Here is a 17520-nt window from a genome sequence, read left to right on the forward strand (position 1 = left end):
CATTTCCACTGAGCTGATGTAAGTTTAACCATAGCAAAGAAATGTGGTGTTTTAGTCCGTGAGATCTTATCTAGAAGCAATATTTGATTTTCATTTGGCCTCTTGAAATAGGGCATGGCAAGTAGTTCCAGAGAATGGGGACCCTAGGTAAGAAGCCCCTAGATCTAGCTTGCATGGTGTGTGAGGGTACCAGGCAGAAATACTGACTTCACACCCCAAACCCAGCTTTGATCTCTACAATGCTGCCTGCCACATGGGATGCATTCTTGAAAGTGGGATCCTTTGGCCTGAAAACTTTCTATGTGCGGTTGGACTGTTCCCAGGTGTCCGCACACTGGGTTCATTCCCCAGCTCTGAGTGAGGCTGGGGAACCCTGGGTTGGGGAACTGAGGTCTCCCTCAGGCCTCTGCTGGTGGGTAGCCTGGGGTGGGGGTGGGGGGGGGAGGGGGGGGGGGGGATGGGAACATGTTACTGTGAGCACAGGGCCTGAAAGCCAGGAGTGTACGGTGGACACAGCTTGTGCTAGGAATCAGGAAACAGGGCTAATCTGCATTGACTAGCTCTGTGGCCTCAGGCTAGTCTCCTAAGGGGAGGGGGGGGAGGTGATGGGAACATGTTACTGTGAGCACAGGGCCTGAAAGCCAGGAGTGTACGGTGGACACAGCTTGTGCTAGGAATCAGGAAACAGGGCTAATCTGCATTGACTAGCTCTGTGGCCTCAGGCTAGTCTCCTAACCTCTTTGAACCTCAGTTTTCCCAGCTGTAAAGTGGGGATTATAATCTTGGCAATGTTCACCTACCAGGATTATTCTTAGAGCCAAATAATATTGTGTATTTCATGGAAGCTTAAATTTCACAGTCTTTAAAATGCATCCAAAATTCAGAGATTAAAAGAACCACAAACATGCATTTTAGAATCAATGCAATAGAGTAATGGATGTTTTGTAAAATGTGACCTCCATGATAAAGAATTATTTCAGTGATGAGGGAATGGTGACTGCTTGTTGTTTCTTTTCCTTTTTAAAAGTACCGTTTATTGGGATTTTTTGAAACGTAGACTCATAAACAAGGCAGAACAGCTCATTGAGTAAAATGGTATTTTCTAATGACTTCTGGAACTGAAACCCAGGCCTGGAATGTGGCCCTAGTACGTGAGGCAGTATGATATGTGGTTAGAGCGTGCACTTTGGAGTTAGGCAATGTTGGGTTCAAATGCAGGCTGGGAGACTTACTGGTGACCTTGGGTGTAAGTCACTGTGCTTTTCTATGCTTCAGTCTCTTCTAAATTCTAAAACGGCATGCGGGGGGATGTCACAAGTCCTGGCTGACATCGTTGTTGATAAGTTGGGGTTTAACTTAGGATAGGGACTCAGCACCCACATGTATGTTCCACTAGAGATGCCCAGATCCAGAGGGCTCCTGACCCTTGGAGATTCAAGTGGGCCAGATAAACGGATTCAGGGCAAGACACCGCGGTCAGTTTCCCCATCTGGGGCCCCTCACACCCTTGTCACCTTCTGGGGCAGAAGGAGGCTCCAGGGTTATGCTGGAGAAGCAAGTGCTTAGAACCAGTAAATTCCCCCGAGTGCATGGGGCTATTGCTGCTCCTTGCTTTGGGGCCCAGCCAAGGTCCTAGCCCCTTCTGTTTGGTCATTTGAGCCTCCTTACCCTGTTAGCCCCTCTCCTGCAGCTCCCTGCTGAGCACATCAATCACAGGGAATGAAGTTCAGGGGTCGTGACAGTGTCTCCCCTCCCAGCGAGGCTGCAGGAGGATGACGTGGAGTGAGAGCTGGAATAGAAGCTTCCCAGGAAAGGGAAAGGGAGCCCCTCATGTCCAGGCTTTGGGCCGACGGTGTGTGGGAGTGTGCGTGTGTGTGCACACGAGCTAACAAAATTCAAGTTGAAAAATTCTAAGAGTGTGAAGGCCCCCAAGAGGTCATGTTAGCCAGCCCCCTGCTCTGGGCAGGAGTCTCTTCTAACCAACACAAGAAGGTTGCAGCTGTACCCCAGGGAAGCCTTCTAAACATCTTTCCTTGGTAACTAGCCATGGCATCTCAAAACCCTCCCCAGGGTGCGTGCAGGCTGTGTGTGCGCGTGTTTGAGGGCCTTGGGTGTCTGAGTTAGAGTTCCATGGGCACTGAGCACTCAGACCTTGCAGAAAAACAAGTATGAGGTGGAGGGACTGTGGTGCAGAGGGGTTTGAGGTTTTCTCCAATCACCATGAAGTTTAGAGGCACTTTGGAGGAGCTACATCTATGGGGTACCTATTATGAGCTAATGATTGTGCTAGGTGTTTTAAACTCATTACCTCATTTAACCTTCACAGTAGCCCCTTCTATTATTCCCATTTTACAGATGAGAACACTGAGGCTCAATAAGGCTACAAATTTTTTTTTCCGTTTTGGCTGCATCGGGTCTTAATTGCGGCGCACTGGCTTCTCTCTACATGTGGTATGCAGGCTCAGTAGTTGTGGCACGCAGGCTCTCTAGTTGTGGCCTGCGTGCTCAGTAGTTGTGGTGCACAGGCTTAGTTGCCCTGCGGCATGTGGGATCTTAGTTCTCCTACCAGGGATCGAACCTGCATCCCCTGCATTGGAAGGCGAATTCTTAACCACTGGACCACCAGGGAGGTCCCGAGGCTACAAATCTTGAATAAGATTGCTCAGCTAACAAGTGGCAGAACTGTGATTCAGATCTTTATACGTCTACATCCAGAGCCTGGTCTCTTACCCATTCCACTGGTAGTTGCAAATCAGGCCAAATACTAAAGTTCCCAGGTGCATTTTGTTTGGCTCACACAGTGTTTTGTTTCGTTGTAACATTTAAAAAATTTAGATGCCAACATTTGAAAAGGCAGCTATTTAACATAAAAATCTAGGTTCTGATTTCTCTTTAAAGATAAGAAGGAAGACATGGCACTATGGGACCACATTCTCATAGCCAGCAATCAACTAGAACTGATGATCAGCAGCTGCCTTTAAACAGGGCATGTGACCTCTAGTTTGCCACAGTCCTCACCACTCCCTACTCTTCCATCCAATCCACTTTCCCGTTTATGGTGCCAGCCTGGCCCCACGGGCCTGAGGATATCTGGGTTCTGGTCCTAGCACTTGAGCTGGCTATGACTTCAAATAAGTAATGGCATCTATCTGGGCTGTAGCTGTAACCTGGGCTAGGTAACACTCTGAAATAACATCCTAAGTGGCTTTCTGTGCTCCTTGGGGGAAAAGCCCTAAGTCTCCAGCACATGCACATTTTGGTGACCTGGCTGTGCAGGATCTGAGTCTGTGTACATTATGCCAGGAGTGGCTGGTGTTATTTGCTCTTTGTCACCATCATTCCACTGCACTACATGTGTGATGTCCCTGGTGACAGGACATTTGGCGACAGGTAGGGCCTGGTGGCACCAGTCCTGGTGTGGTGCCCATTCCTAACACTTTGATCAAAGAGTCTGACTTCCATGTGCCTCTGTTTACCTGTTCCAGAAAGCCAGATTGAGATTTCAAAATCTGAGTATCTTCTTCTGACCCCATTTTCACTATAGGGTGCATGAGAGAAAAATCTACATCCCAGCTGAGAATGTTCTCTCTTTCTCTGTTAAACACACACACACATGCACGCACGTACACACACACACACACGCACACACACACACATATGGTTCAGAAATAGCCATGCTTTATAGGTCTTCCCATCTACCTAGTGTCTTGTTCACATTTTTGAGATCAGATCTTTAGAGCTATGGAATAGTAGAGATGGAAATGTGTAGATCATCTAGTCCAATAATAGCAAATATATTTTACTTCGTTTGCTGATTCCTATCAATCAGTAGAACATTGAAAAGGCTTCTGAAGCTACATACGAGCATGGAATGGTCATATACTGAGATCTGTCAGCAATATCTGCTGTGGGCATGACAAGGGGTTGTAGCAGTACTTATGCCAGAAATTATACAGATATGAAAACTGGGCTGGGAAGGGGAGATGACTTACCCGAAATACTCAGCAAGACAAGGAAAAGTCAGATCCAGAAGCAGGATCTCTCTTGACCTGCAAGCCGCTATTGCTTCCACTATATTAGCTCAGAGAAGGAAACTGAGAATAGGAGGAAAAATGACAGAAGCAAGCCGAGGACCCAGGAGTCCCGGCTCCCCCAAGAAGTCTGGCTGGGGTTGGAGCTAAGGAATTTAGTTCTGTCCCACTAGACTGAGCTCTGCCAGATGACCTGTTGGCTTCTGCTCCACTTCTTAGAGTCCCTTTGCTCCTGCCCCAGTTTCCTGTCTCATTTTCCTCAGGCTCAGAGAGTGCATGTCGCCTCCTGGGATCCTGAGTCCTACATGCCCTCTTTTGGGAACGAGCTCCCCAGCCCCCTCTGTTCTGGAAGAGAAGTCCTAGGACACAGGTTCTTAACCTTATTGATGCCATGGATTCCTCTGGCAATCTGGTGAAGCCTACAGACCCCTTCTCAGAGTGTTTTTAAATGCATAAAATAAAATACATAGGACTACAAGGAAACCAATCATACTGAAATATAGTTAACAAGATAGTTTTAAAATTGTTTATGATATAATATGTACTTCATTAATACATTTAAAATGAGATTGGGCAGCAGATATAATAACCATTGTAATTTTAGAGTAATAATGAGCATAAAAGATCTATGACAACTGTAATGTGATAGAAAAATACCTGCGATTTCTCTTGGCTTCACAGTCACAGGAACCATCAGAATTACTCTGGTCATTGTCTACATTCAAATGGAACAAAGTACTTAACTTGAGTTAGAGGTTAGTGAAAATAAAGATGGAAGTTTTCCCATGCAAACTCAGAGACACCCTGAATTCTGTCTGTGGTCCCAGGCTGTGAGACTCCCTTGCTCTAGGATGTTCAATCGGGAGTCTGCTAGTCCAGTGGTTTGCAAACTGTGGGCCATGGAACACTGGGGATTTGGGGAGTGTCTCAGAGGCTGCCAAAGTATGGAGAAAAGGAGGACCACTGTCCAACTAGACAAACAGCCTCTGAATCCACCACCTCTGCCTTGCCTGAGCAGGTTTTTTTATTTGAGTTCATTTTTGTGGTTCATATGAGACCCCTTTGTAAAAAAGGGTTCACTTGTTCCTGTCTGAATGTCAAAAACCTTCACTTAGCCCTGCCTGCCTCTTCCTGTGACAGAAAGTAAAGCCAAGGCCTAGAGCAGTGAAGGGTGCTGGAGGCACATGGTGTGTGGTGGCAGGGTCGGGCTGTGGAGTCCAAGGAGGTGGTGGGAAGCAGCTGGGGGGTGGTGAACTTCCTGCTACCTCTGCCTCTGAACTGTTCCAAGGAAGCAGTCGGCTGGGGCCAGGTGCGGGACCAAGAGTCAGGAGACCTTAATTTGGGGCCCTAGATCTGACACAACCTGGAGCTTCTTGGAGACAATAATATATGGATGTTGAGAGGACGAAATGGAAAGTCTTTGGGTTTTTTTTTTTTTTTACTGAAGTATAGTTGCTCTTATATGTTACAGGTGTACAATATAGTGATTCACAATTTTTAAAGATTATACTCCATTTATAGTTATTATAAAATATTGGCTGTATTCCCTGTGTTGTACAATATATCCTTGTAGCTTATTTTATACCTCTTTGTAAGAGGTAAGTTTGTATCTCTTACCTGCCCATTCCCCTCTCCCCACTGGTAACCACTGGTTTGTTCTCTATGTCTGTGAATCTGCTTCTTCTTTTTTCATTTTTTTAAACGTAGATTTTATTTATTTATTTTTGGCTGCGTTGGGTCTTCGTTGCTGCATGCGGGCTTTCTCTAGTTGAGGCGAGGGGGGGCTACTCTTCATTGCGGTGCGCCGGCTTCTCATTGTGGTGGCTTCTCGTCACGGAGCACGGGCTCTAGGCATGCGGGCTTCCATAGTTGTGGCTCGAGGGCTCTAGAGCGCAGGCTCAGTAACTGTGGCGCACAGGCTTAGTTGCTCCGCGGCATGTGGGATCTTCCTGGACCCAGGCTCGAACCCGCATCCCCTGCCTTGGCAGGCGGATTCTTAACCACTGCGCCACCAGGGAAGTCCTCTTTTTTGTTATACTCACTAGTTTGTTGTATTTTTTAGATTCCACATATAAGTGATATCATACAGTATTTGCAAAATGAGAAAGTTTTAAGAAACACAAAGAACTATTTAAAGGATTTTAATACATTTGTCTCTAAGCCTGAGACCCTTTCCTCAACTCTCCCTTGAGGTCTTTCTCCCAACACCAACAAACTCTCTCTCCCACACAGTACAACCCCAGTCACCGAGCACACTGATGCAGTCAGATTTGTGGCTGAACAGCCAATCGGCCAGTCACCTCGTCTGCCAGTTGACCTCCTCAATTCCTCCTCTTTGTTGTCCCTGCTGCTGTGTCATGATCTCTGGCCTGCGTTTCTCTAACAGCCCCCAGTCTCTCTCTCTGCTCCAGTCTGCCTTCCATGGAGCCCAGACACATTCTGACCATAAGTTTTGACCATGTCCTTCTGCTTCAAGGCCTGTGATGTCTCCTCACTGCACACAAGGCCAAGTCCTGCCTCCAGAGCATGGCAGACTCCTCAGGATCTGCCTGCAGCCTCCCCCATCCTCCCTTTTCTAGCACCCCCACCTCCTCTTGCAGGGGAACTGCTGCAGTGTTTCTGGAGGCTTCCCTGCCTTCTGCCTGAGCCCAGACAATAGTGCAAGTCCTGGGAGCTGTGGGAGAACTAGAGGATTCGGGAAACCAGAGGCTGACGTGATGGGCAGGGGAGTGGCACGTGCAGAGGACTCCAAGGAGTTCTGCTGATAGGGGCAGGGGACAGGTGTGGCTCTGTCCTCTGTCTGGGCCAGACAGGGGTTATTTTCAGAGACCAGCCAGTAACGGTGCAGAGAGTTGGGAGCACCTTGCCCAGTCAGGGAGAGTCGACCATTTGCTATGCTTATGCAAACCAGAGGCAAAAACTAGGTCACCAGGAGCAGAATACAGCTGAGCAATGGGGAATTCATAGAATCCCTGATTCTTAGAATGTCAGAGCTAGAAGGGACCCTATGGATGTTTCCTCTAGTCTAACTCCTTTCCGCTTCAAACAGAAAGGTTAAGCCCAGAAACGGGGAATGACTTGCCCAGGGCCACACAAGTTTGAGGCAGAGCCTGGACTGGAGCTGATGTCTGATTTTCTTCCCAGTCTCCATCTCCTCGGCTCTGGCCTCTGAACTCCTACCAGGAGACTGAATAACTGGCCCAGGACTGATTTACCAACAGTGGCTTAATGTGTCACTTCTAGGCAATGCAATGCTGGCTCTTACCATGGGTTGTCAACACCTTAACCTAAAGGTCCACAGAGACAGGTTACAAGTGGAGATGTAGCACCCTCAGGTCCCAGGTGGAGCCCAGGGTAGCCAGAGCCCCCAACTCCGTTGGGACAGTCACCTGCAGGCCTCAAACAGGCTCATTAGGTTAGCCCAGTGGGTATCCAAATGTTATCATGTACTGTGATGGGAAAAGTCAGGAAGCACTGTCTTCACTCCAAGGCACAAGTACTTTTAGGGGTGGTGTGGGCGAAGTTGGGGAGAGGGGGAGTCTGAAGACACAGGTTCTAGTTCTAGCTGTACTGTTTCCTTCTAACTTGTATATTCTGGGTGCGGTAGGGGGGGATAACAGGAGAAAAAAGAGGTACTTTTTATTGTGCCTCACTTAATCTTTCTAAGAGTTCTTTAAGTAGGTATTATTATCAGTTCCATTATACAGATGAGGAAACTGAGTCAGGGAAATAAAGGGACTTAGCCAAGATCCCACAACTAGGGAGGGGTGGAACTTAGATTTGAGTCTGAGTCTGTCTTTCTCTGGATTCTGTGCTCTTAACTGCTCTGCCATATGGACATGTTTGGGGACTAGTGGCAGAGAAAGATTTGGGGCCTTTCAATCCTAGTTCCCTGACATCAGGGCTGCTGAGTCTCCAACCACCCCAGTCTGCCAGGAAAGGGGAGGCCCAGTCTGCAAAAGGGGAGGCCTTTCGCAGGAGGGAAGCAGGCAGTAGGGTCCTGAAGATCCCGAAGAAGTAAAGACTACCCCGACCCTTGCCTTCATGGGTGTGAGATTATCAGCAGGACTTGGGGTGGGTGTTTTGCATGAAGAAAACCATGATCCTGCAGTAGAGTGCCCACACCCGAGGGAGGGAAAGGTAGTAAGACATCATTGGGTGCTGCACTACCTCTGAAACTCATGGAAATAAGGCACCTTGTTCACCATGCCGACCCTCCGTTAAAAAATAACCTCTATTTATAGGTCCAGTGATTCAGCCAAGTACCTTATTATTACACATTGGCTCACTTTCATCTTCTCAACAGTGCTATCTTGAGTGTTTCCTGTTATTATCATTGCCACTTTACCAGATGAGAGTCTAAAGCTCCAAAAGTTCATGGAACTTTTCCAAGACCACACAGTTGGTAAATGACAGAACTGGGATTTAAACTCAGGTCTCCTTGACACCCAAGCCCATGAGGCTCTTGACCATTATATTGTAGTGCAATATGGCAGAGTGGGGAAAAGCCCTGTTCTGGTTCTGGAGTCAAGCCCCAGGTAGGCCAGTGACTTCTCAATGGACTTTAGTCAGGAAACCTTTGGGCAAGTCTTCTCTGGGCCCAATATCTAGGATTATAGAAAGGTAACTAATTCTGCCTACAGTGTAAAATTATGAAATTGAAAGCAACTTACAAACTGTTATCCATTTATTCAAATCGTGTCTCTTAAGAACTTAAAGCAAGTGAGGACTTGGCACTGCAAAGAAGAATAAGGCATGGTTCCAGCCCACTGAAAAATATAACATAAATGTTAGGTGAGCAAGAGTCTTTTATTTCTAATAATTATGGTAGCTTATTGAAGATACACCCTCTCACTGGAAATTGTTAAAATAGCTGAACAAAATAAACGTGTCTATGTATGTGTATTTGAAGACGTTGGAGAACTACCAAAACAAGAATGACCTAAGGGGCAAAGATTCCAGAGGTAAAGGAAATGCAGAGAGGTAAGCCCCATATCCAGCTGCCACTTTGCCCTTCAGTGCGCTGTTTCTCAAGAGATGGCTAAGAATCTGAGCAGAGCCTCTGGAGATGTTATGAAGCTGGGGTATAAAAATTGGATTTCAAGGTCTACCAAGCAGGAGTGTCCCTAATAAACACTCCAAGTTTTCAAATGTAACCCCCAAAGGGCTACACCCTAGGAGTAGAAGTCAATTAGAAATTGACCAGCCTCAACAGAACTGAAGACTAACATCTAATCAGTTAAATCTCCTTTGTATGACTTAGGTTTAAATGCCTGCCAGAAGCAAAAGTAAAAATCTCTCTGACGGAAGATAATACCATCAAGGGCCTCAAATTTTCCTATAAAATTTTTTCATATGCAATACATAGCATTCAATCACAATTTACCTGACATCTCAGTAGACAAGACCAAATGGTTGAAAACCAAGAGGAAAAAATAGACAATCAAAATAGGCCCACAGAAGATCCAGATATTGGCATTATAAGACATGGACTTTAAAACATGTGATTAAGGGGAATTCCCTGGTGGTCCAGTGGTTAAAAATCTGCCTTCCAGACTCTTTCCAAGATGGCGGAGGAGTAAGACGCAGAGATCACCTTCCTCCCCACAGATACACCAGAAATACATCTACACGTGGAGCAACTCCTACAGAACACCTACTGAACGCTGGCAGGAGACCTCAGACCTCCCAAAAGGCAAGAAACTCCCCACGTACCTGGGTAGGGCAAGAGAAAAAAGAATAAACAGAGACAAAAGGATAAGGACGGTACCTGCACCAGTGGGAGGGAGCCGTGAAGGAGGAAAGGTCTCCACACACTAGGAGCCCCTTCGCGGGCAGAGATTGCGGGAGGCGGAGCGGGGAGCTTCGGAGCCGCGGAGGACAGCACAGCAACAGGGGCGCGGAGGGCAAAGCGGAGAGATTCCCGCACAGAGGATCGGCGCCGACCGGCGCTCACCAGCCCGAGAGGCTCGTGTGCTCACCCGCCGGGGGCGGGCGGGGCTGCGAGCTGAGGCTCGGTTTCGGTTTCGGTCGGAGCTCAGGGAGAGGACTGGGGTTGGCGGCTTGAACATAGCCCGAAGGGGTTAGTGCGCCACGGCTAGCCGGGAGGGAGTCCGGGGAAAAGTCTGGACCTACCCAAGAGGCAAGAGACCTTTTCTTGCCTCTGTGTTTCCTGGGGCGCGAGGAGAGGGGTTTTAAGAGCGCTGCCTAAAGGAGCTCCAGAGACGGGCGCGAGAAAAGCTCGGAAACCAGAGACGGGCAGGAGACGCTAAGGCTGCTGCTGCGTGCAGCCCGCCACTGCCAGGTTCCCGGGATCCAGGGACAATTTCTCAGGGAGAACACACGGCGGGCCTCAGGCTGGGGCAACGTCACGCCGACTTCTGCCGCCGCAGGACCGCTCCGCACTCCGTGCCCCTCCCTGCCCCCGGCCTGAGAGCGCCAGAGCCCCCGAGTCAGCGGCTCCTTTAACGCCGTCCTGTCTGAGCAAAAAGCAGACGCCCTCCAGCGACCTACACGCAGAGGCAGGGCCAAGTCGAAAGCTGAGCCCCTGTGAGCTGTGAGAACAAAGAAGAAAAAGGGAAATCTCTCCCAGCAGCCTCAGAAACAGCGGATTAAAGCTACACAATCAATTTGATGTACCCTGCCTCTGTGGAATACATGAATAGACAGCGAATCATCCCAAATTGAGGAGGCGGACTTCTAGAGCAAGATCTATGATTTTTTCCCCTTTTCCTCTTTTTGTGAATGTGTATGTGTATGCTTCTGTGTGAGATCTTGTCTGTATAGGTTTGCTTCCACCATTTGTCCCAGCGTTCTATCCGACCATTTTTTTTTTTAATTTTTTTCTTAATAATTAATTTTAATTTAAAGAACTCTGTTATACTTTACCTTCTTTCTATCTTTCCTTCCTTCCTTCCCTTTTTGAGACAACGAATCGTCCCAAATTGAGGAGGTGGACTTGGAGAGCAAGTTTTATGATTTTTTCCACTTTACCTCTTTTTGTGAGGGTATATGTGTATGCTTCTATGTAAGATTTTGTCTCTATAACTTTGCTTCCACCATTTGTCCTAAGGTTCTATCCTTCCCTTTTTTTTTTCCTCTAAATAATTATTTTTTTAATTCAATAACTTTATTATACTTTATTTTATTTTACTGTATCTTCTTTCTTTCTGTATTTTTTCCTTCCTTCCCTCATTCCTTCCTTCCTTCCCTCCTCCCTCCCTCCCTCCTTTCTTTCCTTCTTGCCTTCTTCCTTTCTTTTCTTCTTTCTTTCTTTCTTCCTTCCCTCCTTCCTTCCTTCCCTCCTCTCTTTCTTTCTTTCTTTCTTTCTTTCCTATTTCCTCCTACTTATACTAATTCTCTCTACTTTCTCTCCCTTTTATTCTGAGCCGAGTGGATGAAAGGCTCTTGCTGCTCCAGCCAGGAGTCAGGACTCTGCCTCTGAGGTGGGAGAGCCAACTTCAGAACACTCGTCAAGAAGAGACCTCCCAGCCCCACATAATATCAAACGGCGAAAATCTCCCAGAGATCTCCATCTCAACACCAGCACCCAGCTTCGCTCAACGACCAGCAAGCTACAGTGCTGGACAACCTATGCCAACCATATAGCAAAACAGGAACACAACCCCACCCACTAGCAGAGAGGCTGCCTAAAATCATAATAAGTCCACAGACACCCCAAAACACACCACCAGACGTGGACCTGCCCACTAGAGAGACAAGATCTAGCCTCATACACCACAACACAGCCACTAGTCCCCTCCACCAGGAAGCCTACACAACGCACTGAACCAACCTTAGCCACTGGAGACAGACATCAAAAACAACGGGAGCTACGAACTTGCAGCCTGCAAAAAGGTGAACCCAATCACAGTAAGATAAGCAAAATGAGAAGACAGAAAAACACACAGCAGATGAAGGAGCAGGATAAAAACCCACCAGACCTAACAAATGAAGAGGAAATAGGCAGTCTACCTGAAAAAGAGTTCAGAATAATGATAGTAAAGATGATCCAAAATCTTGGAAATAGAATGGACAAAATGCAAGAAGCAGTTAACAAGGACCTAGAAGAAATAAAGATGAAACAGACAATGATGAACAACACAATAAATGAAATGAAAAATACTCTAGATGGGATCAATAGCAGAATAAATGAGGCAGAAGAACGGATAAGTGACCTGGAAGATAAAATAGTGGAAATAACTACTGCAGAGCAGAATAAAGAAAAAAGAATGAAAAGAACTGAGGACAGTCTCAGAGACCTCTGGGACAACATTAAACGCACCAACATTCGAATTATAGGGGTTCCAGAAGAAGAAGAGAAAAAGAAAGGGACTGAGAAAATATTTGAAGAGATTATAGTTGAAAACTTCCCTAATATGGGAAAGGAAATCGTTAATCAAGTCCAGGAAGCACAGAGAGTCCCATACAGGATAAATTCAAGGAGAAATACGCCAAGACACATATTAATCAAACTGTCAAAAACTAAATACAAAGAAAGCATATTAAAAGCAGCAAGGGAAAAACAACAAATAACACACAAGGGAATCCCCATAAGGTTAACAGCTGATCTCTCAGCAGAAACTCTACAAGCCAGAAGGGAGTGGCAGGACATACTGAAAGTGATGAAGGAGAAAAACCTGCAACCAAGATTACTCTACCCAGCAAGGATCTCATTCAGATTTGATGGAGAAATTAAAACCTTTACAGACAAGCAAAAGCTGAGAGAGTTCAGCACCACCAAACCAGCTTTACAACAAATGCTAAAGGAACTTCTCTAGACAAAAACACAAGAGAAGGAAAAGTCCTATAATAACGAACCCAAAACAATTTAGAAAATGGGAATAGGAACATACATATCGATAATTACCTTAAATGTAAATGGACTAAATGCTCCCACCAAAAGACACAGATTGGCTGAATGGATACAAAAACAAGACCCATATATATGCTGTCTACAAGAGACCCACTTCAGACCTAGAGACACATACAGACTGAAAGTAAGGGGATGGAAAAAGATATTCCATGCAAATGGAAACCAAAAGAAAGCTGGAGTAGCAATTCTCATATCAGACAAAATAGACTTTAAAATAAGGACTATCAGAAGAGACAAAGAAGGACACTACATAATGATTAAGGGATCGATCCAAGAAGAAGATATAACAATTGTAAATATTTATGCACCCAACATAGGAGCACCTCAATACATAAGGCAAAAACTAGCAGCCATAAAAGGGGAAATCGACAGTAACACATTCATAGTAGGGGACTTCAACACCCCACTTTCACCAATGGACAGATCATCCAAAATGAAAATAAATAAGGAAACACAAGCTTTAAATGATACATTAAACAGGATGGACTTAATTGATATTTATAGGACACTCCATCCAAAAACAACAGAATACACATTTTTCTCAAGTGCTCATGGAACATTCTCCAGGATAGATCATATCTTGGGTCACAAATCAAGCCTTGGTAAATTTAAGAAAATTGAAATTATATCAAGTATCTTTTCCGACCACAACGCCATGAGATTAGATATCAATTATAGGAAAAGAGCAGTAAAAAATACAAACACATGGAGGCTAAACAATACACTACTTAGTAACGAAGTGATCACTGAAGAAATCAAAGAGGAAATTAAAAAATACCTAGAAACAAATGACAATGGAGATACAACGACCCAAAACCTATGGGATGCAGCAAAAGCAGTTCTAAGAGGGAAGTTTATAGCAATACAAGCCCACCTTAAGAAGCAGGAAACATCTCGAATAAACAACCTAACCTTGCACCTCAAGCAATTAGAGAAAGAAGAACAAAAAAACCCCAGAGTTAGCAGAAGGAAAGAAATCATAAAAATCAGATCAGAAATAAATGAAAAAGAAATGAAGGAAACAATAGCAAAGATCAATAAAACTAAAAGCTGGTTCTTTGAGAAGATTAACAAAATTGATAAACCATTAGCCAGACTCATCAAGAAAATAAGGGAGAAGACTCAAATCAATAGAATCAGAAATGAAAAAGGAGAAGTAACAACTGACACTGCAGAAATACAAAAAATCATGAGGGATTACTACAAGCAACTCTATGCCAATAAAATGGACAATCTGGAAGAAATGGACAAATTCTTAGAAATGCACAAACTGCCAAGACTGAATCAGGAAGAAATAGAAAATATGAACAGACCAATCACAAACACTGAAATTGAAACTGTGATTAAAAATCTTCCAACAAACAAAAGCCCAGGACCAGATGGCTTCACAGGCGAATTCTATCAAACATTTAGAGAAGAGCTAACACCTATTCTTCTCAAACTCTTCCAAAATATAGCAGAGGGAGGAACACTCCCAAACTCATTCTACGAGGCCACCATCACCTTGATACCAAAACCAGACAAGGATGTCACAAAGAAAGAAAACTACAGGCCAATATCACTGATGAACATAGATGCAAAAATCCTCAACAAAATACTAGCAAACAGAATCCAACAGCACATTAAAAGGATCATACACCATGATCAAGTGGGGTTTATTCCAGGAATGCAAGGATTCTTCAATATACGCAAATCTATCAATGTGATTAACCATATTAACAAATTGAAGGAGAAAAACCATATGATCATCTCAATAGATGCAGAGAAAGCTTTTGACAAAATTCAACACCCATTTATGATAAAAACCCTGCAGAAAGTAGGTGTAGAGGGAACTTTCCTCAATATAATAAAGGCCGTATATGACAAGCCCACAGCCAACATCATCCTCAATGGCGAAAAACTGAAAGCATTTCCACTAAGGTCAGGAACAAGACAAGGTTGCCCACTCTCACCACTCTTATTCAACATAGTTTTGGAAGTTTTAGCCACAGCAATCAGAGAAGAAAAGGAAATAAAAGGAATCCAAATCGGAAAAGAAGAAGTAAAGCTGTCACTGTTTGCAGATGACATGATACTATACATAGAGAATCCTAAAGATGCTACCAGAAAACTACTAGAGCTAATCAATGAATTTGGTAAAGTAGCAGGATACAAAATTAATGCACAGAAATCTCTGGCATTCCTATATACTAATGATGAAAAATCTGAAAGTGAAATCAAGAAAACACTCCCATTTACCATTGCAACAAAAAGAATAAAATATCTAGGAATAAACCTACCTAAGGAGACAAAAGACCTGTATGCAGAAAATTATAAGACACTGATGAAAGAAATTAAAGATGATACAAACAGATGGAGAGATATACCATGTTCTTGGATTGGAAGAATCAACATTGTGAAAATGACTCTACTTCCCAAAGCAATCTATAGATTCAATGCAATCCCTATCAAACTACCACTGGCATTTTTCACAGAACTAGAACAAAAAATTTCACAATTTGTATGGAAACACAAAAGACCCCGAATAGCCAAAGCAATCTTGAGAACAAAAAATGGAGCTGGAGGAATCAGGCTGCCTGACTTCAGACTATACTACAAAGCTACAGTAATCAAGACAGTATGGTACTGGCACAAAAACAGAAAGATAGATCAATGGAATAGGATAGAAAGCCCAGAGATAAACCCATGCACATATGGTCACCTTATCTTTGATAAAGGTGGCAGGAATATACAGTGGAGAAAGGACAGCCTCTTCAATAAGTGGTGCTGGGAAAATTGGATAGGTACATGTAAAAGTATGAGATTAGATCACTCCCTAACACCATACACAAAAATAAGCTCAAAATGGATTAAAGACCTAAATGTAAGGCCAGAAACTATCAAACTCTTAGAGGAAAACATAGGCAGAACACTCTATGACATAAATCACAGCAAGATCCTTCTTGACCCATCTCCTAGAGTAATGGAGATAAAAACAAAAATAAACAAATGGGACCTAATGAAACTTCAAAGCTTTTGCACAGCAAAGGAAACCATAAACAAGACCAAAAGACAGCCCTCAGAATGGGAGAAAATATTTGCAAATGAATCAACTGACAAAGGATTAATCTCTAAAATTTACAGGCAGCTCATGCAGCTCAATAACAAAAAAATAAACAACCCAATCCAAAAATGGGCAGAAGACCTAAATAGACATTTCTCCAAAGAAGATATACAGACTGCCAACAAACACATGAAAGAATGCTCAACATCATTAATCATTAGAGAAATGCAAATCAAAACTACAATGAGATATCATCTCACACCAGTCAGAATGGCCATCATCAAAAAATCTAGAAACAATAAATGCTGGAGAGGGTGTGGAGAAAAGGGAACACTCTTGCACTGCTGGTGGGAATGTGAATTGGTTCAGCCACTATGGAGAACAGTATGGAGGTTCCTTAAAAAACTACAAATAGAACTACCATATGACCCAGCAATCCCACTACTAGGTATATACCCTGAGGAAACCAGAATTCAGAAAGAGTCATGTACCAAAATGTTCATTGCAGCTCTATTTACAATAGCCCGGAGATGGAAACAACCTAAGTGCCCGCCGTCGGATGAATGGATAAAGAAGATGTGGCACATATATACAATGGAATATTACTCAGCCATAAAAAGAAACGAAATTGAGCTATTTGTAATGAGGTGGATAGATCTAGAGTCTGTCATACGGAGTGAAGTAAGTCAGAAAGAGAAGGACAAATACCGTATGCTAACACATATATATGGAATTTAAGAAAAAAAAATGTTATGAAGAACCTAGGGGTAAAACAGGAATAAAGACAGAGACCTACTGGAGAACAGACTTGAGGATATGGGGAGGGGGAAGGGTGAGGTGTGTTAGGGCGAGAGAGAGACATGGACATATATATACTAACAAACGTAAGGTAGATAGCCAGTGGGAAGCAGCCGCATGGCACAGGGAAACCGGCTCGGTTCTTTGTGGCTGTCTGGAGGGGTGGGATAGGGAGGATGGGAGGGAGGGAGACAAAGAGGGAAGAGATATGGGAACATATATATATGTATAACTGACTCACTCTGTTATAAAGCAGAAACTAACACACCATTGTAAAGCAATTATACCCCAATAAAGATGTTAAAAAAAAAAAGAAAAATCTGCCTTCCAATGCAAGGGACTTGGGTTCCTTTGTTGGGGAAATAAGATCCCACATGCTGCAGGGCAACTAAGACTTTGTGCCGCAGCTACTGAGCCTGTGCGCTCTATAGCCTGTGCGCCACAACTAGAGAGCCCACGTGCCGCAACTACTGAGCCTGCGTGCTCTGGGGCCAGCGCACCACAACTAGAGAGAAGCCCGCATGCCACAACAAAGAGCCTGCGTGCTGCGACAAAAGATCCTGCATTGCTGCAATGAAGATCCTGTGTGCTGCAACTAAGACCTGGTGCAGCCAAATAAATAAATATTAAAATAAATAAATAAATAAAATGTGATTAATATGTTTAAGACATTATATGAGAAGATGGAGGATTTCAGCAGAGAACTAGAATCTATCAAGGAGAATCAAATGGAAATTCTAAGCCTGAAATACAATAACTGAAATTAAGAACTC

The sequence above is a fragment of the Lipotes vexillifer genome, unplaced genomic scaffold (assembly GCF_000442215.2).
Source record: "Lipotes vexillifer unplaced genomic scaffold, Lipotes_vexillifer_v1.1 scaffold697, whole genome shotgun sequence".
NCBI classification, from domain to species: domain Eukaryota; kingdom Metazoa; phylum Chordata; class Mammalia; order Artiodactyla; family Lipotidae; genus Lipotes; species Lipotes vexillifer.